The 9,004-nt window shown below is 31.0% G+C and overlaps 1 protein-coding gene across 1 annotated transcript in view; it reads right to left on the reverse strand.

The window, feature by feature from the left end:
- The window catches only part of LOC134264098 (uncharacterized), a 66,758-nt gene that overhangs the window by 37,476 nt on the left and 20,278 nt on the right, over window positions 1-9,004 (reverse strand). The gene's annotated exons all lie outside the window — the stretch shown is intronic.

A 9,004-nucleotide genomic window follows, 5' to 3' on the forward strand; every position in this document is an offset into this window, starting at 1 on the left:
TATGCCGGTTTGTTGGAAAATATCTTCTTTTCTTAATTGTTGTTCAACTGCAGAGGGTAGATTTTCTAGCAGGAGCTTTGTGCTGATAATGCTAGCGATGACAACGGATATAATAACACATCCCAACATTAAACAGGACATGCAAATATACTTCTGAGAATTCCAGCTTGTCATTTTAGGAAGTTTTACCTATTTTGGAATAAAAAAATATTCAGAATGTATTGTTTAATTGTTCATCAGTTTCTGATGTAACAGAACGTCAACAATAGCTAAACATAGGGTTTTTTGTTGATCATACCTGAGGGCTATTCACATGACTCTGGGTGTGTCCATTACAAATTTTCTGATCAGCGTTTATTCCAGACTAAAATTAAAAGGAAAAAAAATCAGTATGTTAAAATGAATATGTCCTCCCCATTTTACTGAGTAATAATTCATCTTCTTAGTGAATGAACTGTGATTCACATTTCTTTATGGTTTTTAAATTTACTGCTCAAATACAATTCAGAACTGTGTGATCAAAGTATGAGCTTACATAATGGAATTAAGGCTTAATATTGAGCATACTGAAATCAGTGCTTGTTTGATAAAAAACAAGGTACAGTTTTAAAACAAATAATGCCCTGTATTTTTCTAAAATATGAAAGTGATTTAAGAAAAAAAGATTCATTCGTTCTGATTCAAAGGAATTCCATACAGAAAGAAAACACAAATTGTTTTTCTCATATAACATCCTAAATGCTTATTGTGACGTCATTAACTTGTGCATTTTCCAGTATTTTCTTAAAATGTTGTAGAAGACATCGATTTTCAGTGAGTTTTTCTTTCAGAAAACATACTCTGCCACCGTAGCCCACAAAGATTTTGAGATATGCGATTTTTCAAAGCAGTTTACATAATATATCCAAACCTTGAAGTGGACGACGGTGGCAGACACTATTTTCTCAAGGAAAATAAACACAGAAATGTGTCATTCTGAGGCTTTTCTGCATTAAACTTAGAAATGTACTAAATTGATATCGTCATAAATATAGAACGGCACTCCTTCTTGCCATATTCTTTAATGTTTTATTATATTCATCTACTAAACTCTTGTTAAAGCCAATTTCATAACTTTTTAAGAACATTAATTTTTTAGTGCACATTAAAGCCAAAATGTACCTTCTTCTTCTGTATTTGTAAGACAATTGACGGCTAAATATATATAATTTATATTCGAATTTCAATTAAAAACAAGATGATATATCATGTAAAAGATTATATTTAATTTTGGGTCACTGACAAGCCTTCAAAAACATTTTCTATCTGTTATTCTCCTTGAAAAAATATGGATTGCATCGACGAATTCTCATAGCACATCTGGCTTTCTACATCTACAATAAACCTATACAAGAAATCATACACAATGCAAACATAACACAATATTTCCATTTCTAATTTTTTTTCTATGATAACTGTTTGAAAGTTAGGGGAGATTATTTCTTGATAATTCTGTTGGAATTTAAATTAGGCAGGTCGATAGGTCAGGAGCTAAAGAGGCCTAATACGCATGCAAATCCCATGCGCATCTGTCTCTAGGTCTGATGCTAAGGAGGCTAAATATGCATGTAAATCTCGTGCGGCTCCCTTTGTGTTTGACGTCAGAGGGCAAGGACTATTGAGATTGGCATGGGAGTCCTCGTGTAATTTGAATCTATTAGTCTACATTTTTAAAGTCTAAATCTACAATTTTATTTCACAATGAAATGAAAATATAAGGAATCACTGTCTAGTTAGTATAATATGCCAGGGACATCAACGATAGTGGGAAACATATGATAATTTATGCATAAGTGGCAACGCCCGTTAGGCAAATTATCCATGTTTCCCACTATCGTTGATGCCCTGGCATACTACACTAACTAAGACGGTGATTCCTTAAATAATCCGTCTCCGAGATTGATCTCAGGTGAAACCATGCCTTTTCTTTACTTCATTGTTGACATTGTCAATTATAAATGTATCTGAATATTTTGAAACACTCAACATACCGATTTAGAAAACAGGTCCACAAATGTATTTTGATCCTTCGGATTTTTATGGGCTTCCTAAAAACATTTATCGAATTATTATTAAAAAATAATCAATGATAAATGTATATGGAAAGTAATGTACATATTTTTCTCTTTTTTTTGGAACTAGATCTGGTGGAACCATAAGACTTCCCTTCGTTTAAAATTCCTTTTCTTAACTTTTCCACAAATTACTAAAAATAATTTTGTCCATCAGCTGCAAACGTAACGATAAATAATATACTGTTATTGATTTTTAGCTCACCTGAGAATCACTGGGCCAATTTCAACCAAACTTGCCACAAAGTATCCTTAGGTGAATGGGATTCAAGTTTGTTCAAATGAAGGATCAAATCCTCTTCCAAGGGGAGATAATTATGAATTAATGAAAAATTAATGGTATCTTTTAAAAATTTTCTTCTCCAGGACCAATGGGCCAAGAAATATAAACTCAAGTAGAAGCATCCTCAGGTAGTGTAGATTCAAGTTTGTTCAAATCATGACCCCTGGGGCGTGGCGGGGCCACCATGGCTGATAAAAGTTTTACATAGGAATGTATAGGAAAAATATTTGAATATCTTCTTCTCCAGAACTATTGGGCCAGGAATGATGAAACTCATGTGAAAGCATTCTCAGGTAGTGTAGATTCAAGTTAAAATCATGACCCCAGTAGGGTGGGTGGGCACAATGGCTGGTCAAAATTTAACATATAGGAGGTCTCAATGGTAGATCAAGTAATATGTTGGAAACATCTTTAAATATCTTCCTTTCAGGTATGGCAAAATTAATAATGTATGCTTTATTGATATAGTGACATTCTTAATTTATAGAGAATTCAAATCCCCTCCCCCCAACAAGTAAACTTTTCAATACTGAGCTGATTTGTGTTTTTTTAATTAGATCATATGCTTAGGTGAGCGATGTGGCCTATGGCCATATTTTAATACCAAGGATAATAGTGTGATATGGTAGAAGCCAAAACTTGCTTTTACTAATGGCAAAGACCAAAAACTTGTCGCTACAACGTTCACTTAAAGTGTAAATTGCTCACAGAATAATAAAACCAAATGTGGATAAAATCTCACGAATTTGCATAAGTCGGTGTATAGAAAATAAAATACTGCCTTAATAAAGGTCCTTTGCACATATTACCCTAGCATATTTTCCTCATTTTCAATGTTTGATTGATTATGTGCTGTTTTACATCCCTTTCGGTAATTTTAACTCATTTACAGGCGTCACAATATCCAAAAGAAATTTAGAAATTTACCTGGCACTCAGAATTATCATTAAAAGTATCATGAGAAAATTTATACAAAATATTTTCATTCAATTTTATCTCTCCAAAAGAAAAAAATACATTAAAAACTTCTGTCGTTGATATCAAAGAATATAAAATACTTACCATTTTATCAAATTACAATGTATAAGAAAAAAATACATTAAAAACTACTTTCGTTGATATCAATGAATATAAAATACTTACCATTTTATCAAATTACGAAACTTCCCGTGAATTCTTCTGTCTGATACTCTGTCCAGGGGCTGGAATTGAATGATTATCTAAGAAATTGTGTAATGTCTAACACGTACCGGCATATCTTTAAAATGCATTGGTTCTTAATACCCAAGAAATAAAAATGTGAATAAGGAAGGCTCAAACCAGATTAAATGGGATACTCCTCTTTGGTGCTTTCAAGGGGTTTTCCCTGCTCTAGAGTTTATAATGCTTGACTCATAAGATTGATCATTGTTCTTTACATTTATCTCTTTCCTCCCTTGAAGACCTAAATCAGTTTTATACATAAAAATTATGTTATTTGTAGACGTTGATTATAATATGTATTTTCATATATTTATTTATTTTATCACTGGTGATGAGAAATCTGGAAAAGAAAAACTTACCACGACAGTGGTTATTTAAATGAATTAAACTTGTGAACAGTGGATATATCGATCCCAGTCAAATCAGTTTTGATCAAAGCCTTGTCTGATTTTTCGAACTTTGTCTTTTGTTTACAATAAAATAAAGAAATATAGGCAATAATCTTCTTTTCACTTCAATTAATCCATCTGGTCAAATCATAACTTTGAGATCAAATATGCTCACAAACGAATATTCTTTAAATTCACACATCTTTTGAAATGCAATGGCCCACTTTAAAGAATTAAATGATTATAAACAAAAATAGGCAAAAATATATGCATAACTGAAAAAAGACAAGCAAGGTTTTTGTATTTTTTTTAAATAATAAAGGCTTTCGATTTAATTCATAAATGTAGCTTATGGTGTTTTTATTCTTCTGTATGGCAAGTAAAGTTAAATTGAAAAAAAAATCAAAGATTTCTTTTTTTTTCTAATTTTAACATTATTTTACAATAAGTATTTTAGCGAGGAGGCCATCATTTCGTTTTTACTACGTGCCTTAAAAAATTGAACGAAACAATATCCTTAACAAACTCGCTTTTATTCAATCTAAATCAAGAGATTTGTAAGCATTTTCAATTCCGAAACTGTGCATGCCTCTAAATTAAGTAAACATATCACAATCTATTACAATCATTCCAGGATTGTTGAGATTTACGGATTACTAGTTGTCGAGTTTGAATTATATATGCTCTTCATAGAAATAAATTATGTTCTAAAAATATTCTAGTTTAATGAGAGCATTTTGAATTTGTTTCAGTCACATTGATAGCATCATGTAGCGAGGAGTTTCTCAAACACAATGAAACCTTTGTAATTTTTTTTACCACTTTGAAACAGCTTGGCAACTGTGTGTATGAAAGATAACGAGTAGTGATCGGTCTGAAAAAAAAGTTTACAAACACTTCAAAATTGTACGATGAAATGTATGGAGATAACAAACAGTATTCAAATTCAAAAGTCCATAAAACAATATAAAATAGGAGCAGACCAAACATGGACACTCAAAACATCAGAGGTGCATAGGACCAGGTGCCATGGAGGAGTGAACATCCCTTGCTGACCGGTCAAACCCGCCGTGTACTCCTTGTAATGATTGGGATGTAATAGAAAAATCCGTCGCCAATTTATTGTATAATGAACTAACAATTACTATGAAAACGTCAGTCAGTATTTGACTCAGTGATACTCGTAAATTGTGTTTGCTGACAAGGTCATTGTATCAACCAAAGAACTAACGAAATGATGGCTTTAAACAAGACTGCTGACATTCTTGTTTCATGAACCTTTTTGTCAATGATCAACCTCGCTTTAAAAATTATAAACCTCGCTTTATACGTAGAGAATGCTCTTGCGTATCGAATCACTTGAAAGATACAAACCCTTATACAGGTGATGAAGGTATCATGAATAAGATTAAAAATTGTGAAGTTAAAGTCATCGGGTTTATCATAAAATTCGGCTCTTAGATTACAACTAACGTTTTTTTTTTCATGTAAAATTTTCAAATATGAAACAAATGCATCAGTTTCTGTGATATCTTTTATCTCAAGCTCGCCTGGATATATCGTATCGACGTGAGAATGGAAATAACCATTGATAATTGTCAATACGTCGTCGATGTATCTAAATGTCGAGTTGAAGGCCAAAGCAAGTGTTTCCTTCTTTTGGCCAACAAGATTTTGGACAAATTCTGTTTCGTATTAACAAAAATATAGGTCTGCTTATAACTGGGCGCAATTGGTATCTATTCTAAAAACATTGTTGGAAAATCTGGTCTCCAAAAGCAACATGAATATTGTAGCTTTTTTTTTTAAATATCAACTTTAGAGTTCTTGTGTGTACAACAATCATGGTGTTTTTTTTTATTTTGCTAATGAACAATGGCAAGGTAAGAAAATTTTTGTATTAATTGAGAAAGCAGTTAACATTGATACCAAAAGCCATTTTTTAATTTATCGTGGGGAATGGTAGATTTTAAAGTTGAAAAGTTTTTAAGCTGTTAATGTTGGAAAAATCTTGTGATTTCAATTTTCAATGTTGAAATGAGAAGGAGTTTTAACATCTACCTTGAGTTTGACTAAATTAATACTGTTTTTTTTTAATTTTTATGACTCTGGCTTTAGTCATATGATCTTATATTTAGGTAAAAAAGGTTTTATCCCCAGAAGTGCTGGACTAGAATGGTACATATGTTTTTAGACTTTTTTTCAAGTGACCATATTGAGGTTTTTTGAAGCTCTAAAAGCTCTTTTACTGTTGTTCTTTTAAAAAAGAAAACCCATGGATATAATGGCAGGGATATAAAAATCGTTAAAAGTGGAACAGAGGAGAAATCTGGCTGCAAGTTTTCAAACTTGAAAAAAGTTGCTTTTTTGGTAGTTTTATGAAGAGACTTACTTTTACAATCGGCGGCTGACTTCTACAGTTTAAGCAGAGACAAACTCCAATTACTAAAATGTAAAAGTCAGCTGTCGAATGTAAAAGTAAGTCTCTTCATAAAAGTCCTTTTATAACCATTTCAAAATAACGTTTCGAAGTATATTATATGTCTATAATTTATTCATTCAGCCTGCTGATCCCAAAACCAGATCGACATAGGCGTTCTGATTATGTTCTGGGTGATATTCTTGTTGTTCCTAAAACAATGCAGTTGTCTTTTAAACTCAACCATAAACACATTTATTACATATATATTTAATACATAATATCAAGAAACTTGTCTGTAGATCTTCTCTAAAATTCGCCCTAATTTCATGGCACTTTTGTAGAGTTAGATGACCAACCATTTGACATAGAATAGAATAACTTATATCTGCACTGTATAGCATCGGTAATAATAAAAAAAAAATAAAGGAATCCAAACATTATGATACACCAAGATATAGTAGTTGAAAACTTTATTTGAATGTATTATCTCAAAAGAGTTGGCAAAAGCAATTTTTTATAGTCTTTTACAAAATAAAAATAGCACAGTTCCTTCTTTACGCTATTTAATTCTCTCAAATTCAAAAAAATATTTTGAATGAGTAAATAGAGGCTTCCAAGCTAATGTTGAAGATTTTGACTATTTTAAAAAAAAAATGAACAGTTATCTTATGCCTACTCAACCAAAGTCCGTAAAAATCATAAAAATCATTAGCAATAGAGGTTGCATCAGAAACATGTACAATGCATGTCCTTTTCACAATCAAATGATCTTTCCAGAGATTCGATTTAATGAATTTCAAATTTCAAATAAACGCTAAAATTCTTCGTTTCCTAACAATGATTTAATGTAAGATTTTCTAGATTTAAGGACAAATACTCCGATAAGGAACAAATTTTAACTACGTGTATAACTATTAATGAAACATTACGCCTAAAATACAAAAGCACAACCAAAACAAAACATAACGCACAGTTGTGGAATAAATTAAAATGGTTTTTTTTTTATCTTACGAAGAAATAATTTCCAAATGATTGAAGGTATGCCTCCTAAAACCAATGTTCACTTTGACATTTTTCATTAAAATTTTTAGATAAAATATTTTTAAAGAATATTACAAATTACAAATATTACAAATGAACAAAATGATGAAAGTTAACACAAAAAGATTAAAATCAACCCATCGTATATATTAAATGCATAAATTATAATTTTCAAACTCAGAAAACATTTATAATTATATTGATTGTAAACCTATCATTATATCAAAAAGCATAAAATGGAAATGGTTAATTCCTTTGCGATCTTCGTTCTGCTTTTTCTTCTTCCTGTTTTAATGTAATGTTTATCATTGTGATTACCGGTATGGAACACCTTACCTATTTGTATAAAGATTTGGTTTCTTCATACGGTAAAAAAGAATCGTGAGATATTGCTTTGGGGGAACTTAACTTTGAAATTAAAAGTTCTGTTATCTGTAGAATTAAATTATTGTCCTTATATATTACTGGATGGATATTTTTTTGGTATATATTCTTCATTTAATTAATTAAATCTTTAAGCATCATTTATTTTTGATAAGTTACAAATGGTGGATATAGGTCATAGACCAGTAGAATTTTAAGTACAAGGTAAACATAAAATATATTATTCCTGTTTGCCAATCAGCTCTCATAAGCTGAGTCATCGCCAATCAATTATTGATCTGATAGAAACATTTCCTTCTTGAAAAAAGGATCTGACGTTTAAAAAAATTTCAAGTGCAATGATAAAATGGTTTTGTTGAACACCTAATGGTACAGTGTCAAAGAAGTTGTCAGGACAAGCAGTTCTAAATGAAAAATTATAGCACAGCGAATTTGAAGGGAAAAGACAGGCACGTTTTTCGTTTAACTTTAAAGACTATCGATTTTATAGATATTAAATTTGTGTAAGGTTTTTCACTATAAATCTTTCGCTGATAAAGTAAAGGAAATTCAAGCACCAGATATCTTCGGTTTACAGGTTAAGTTTTGTACACCTGGTTTCTGGTTTTTCCTTCAATGTCTTATGGACAGATATTTCAATCAATAAAGAAACAGCCACTTTGCTTCATAAAATATTTTTTAAATTAATGATTGACGTACTTAATTCATTTTATTTTTTAAAATTCCAAGTCTTATAAATGAATTTTTAAAAAATCAATTTCTGGCATGTGCAACACTTTTTAGTTGAGACCAACTTTTAAAAATTGTTTGATCACCCTCTCCAGACCAACTGACTTAACTTGGCCCGACTCGAAACTTTTAATAACCTCCAGGAATAAAGGGGATTTTTTCATTACCGAATTTTCATTTCGTCAATATTTGTTGACATTTCTGGGATAGAAGATTTTCCGTCTCTTCTCCGCAATTTCTCTTTTACCACTGAATGAAATTTCACGAGACTTTTACAGAATTTTTGTTACATAATGCCATTGTGCACTTCCTTTTTTACTTTTTGATCAGACAAATATTTGGGTTTCCCAGATCGAAACATTGACAGGGCCATTTTTCTGTAATATTGAATGATATCCCTCGCTTTTCTGCAAATCCTCCTATATATCACCGATTAAAACTT

The sequence above is a fragment of the Saccostrea cucullata genome, unplaced genomic scaffold (genome assembly GCF_032062105.1).
Source record: "Saccostrea cucullata isolate Sc308-1 unplaced genomic scaffold, CSIRO_AGI_Scuc_v1 ctg1161, whole genome shotgun sequence".
Classification (NCBI taxonomy): Eukaryota; Metazoa; Mollusca; class Bivalvia; order Ostreida; family Ostreidae; genus Saccostrea; species Saccostrea cuccullata.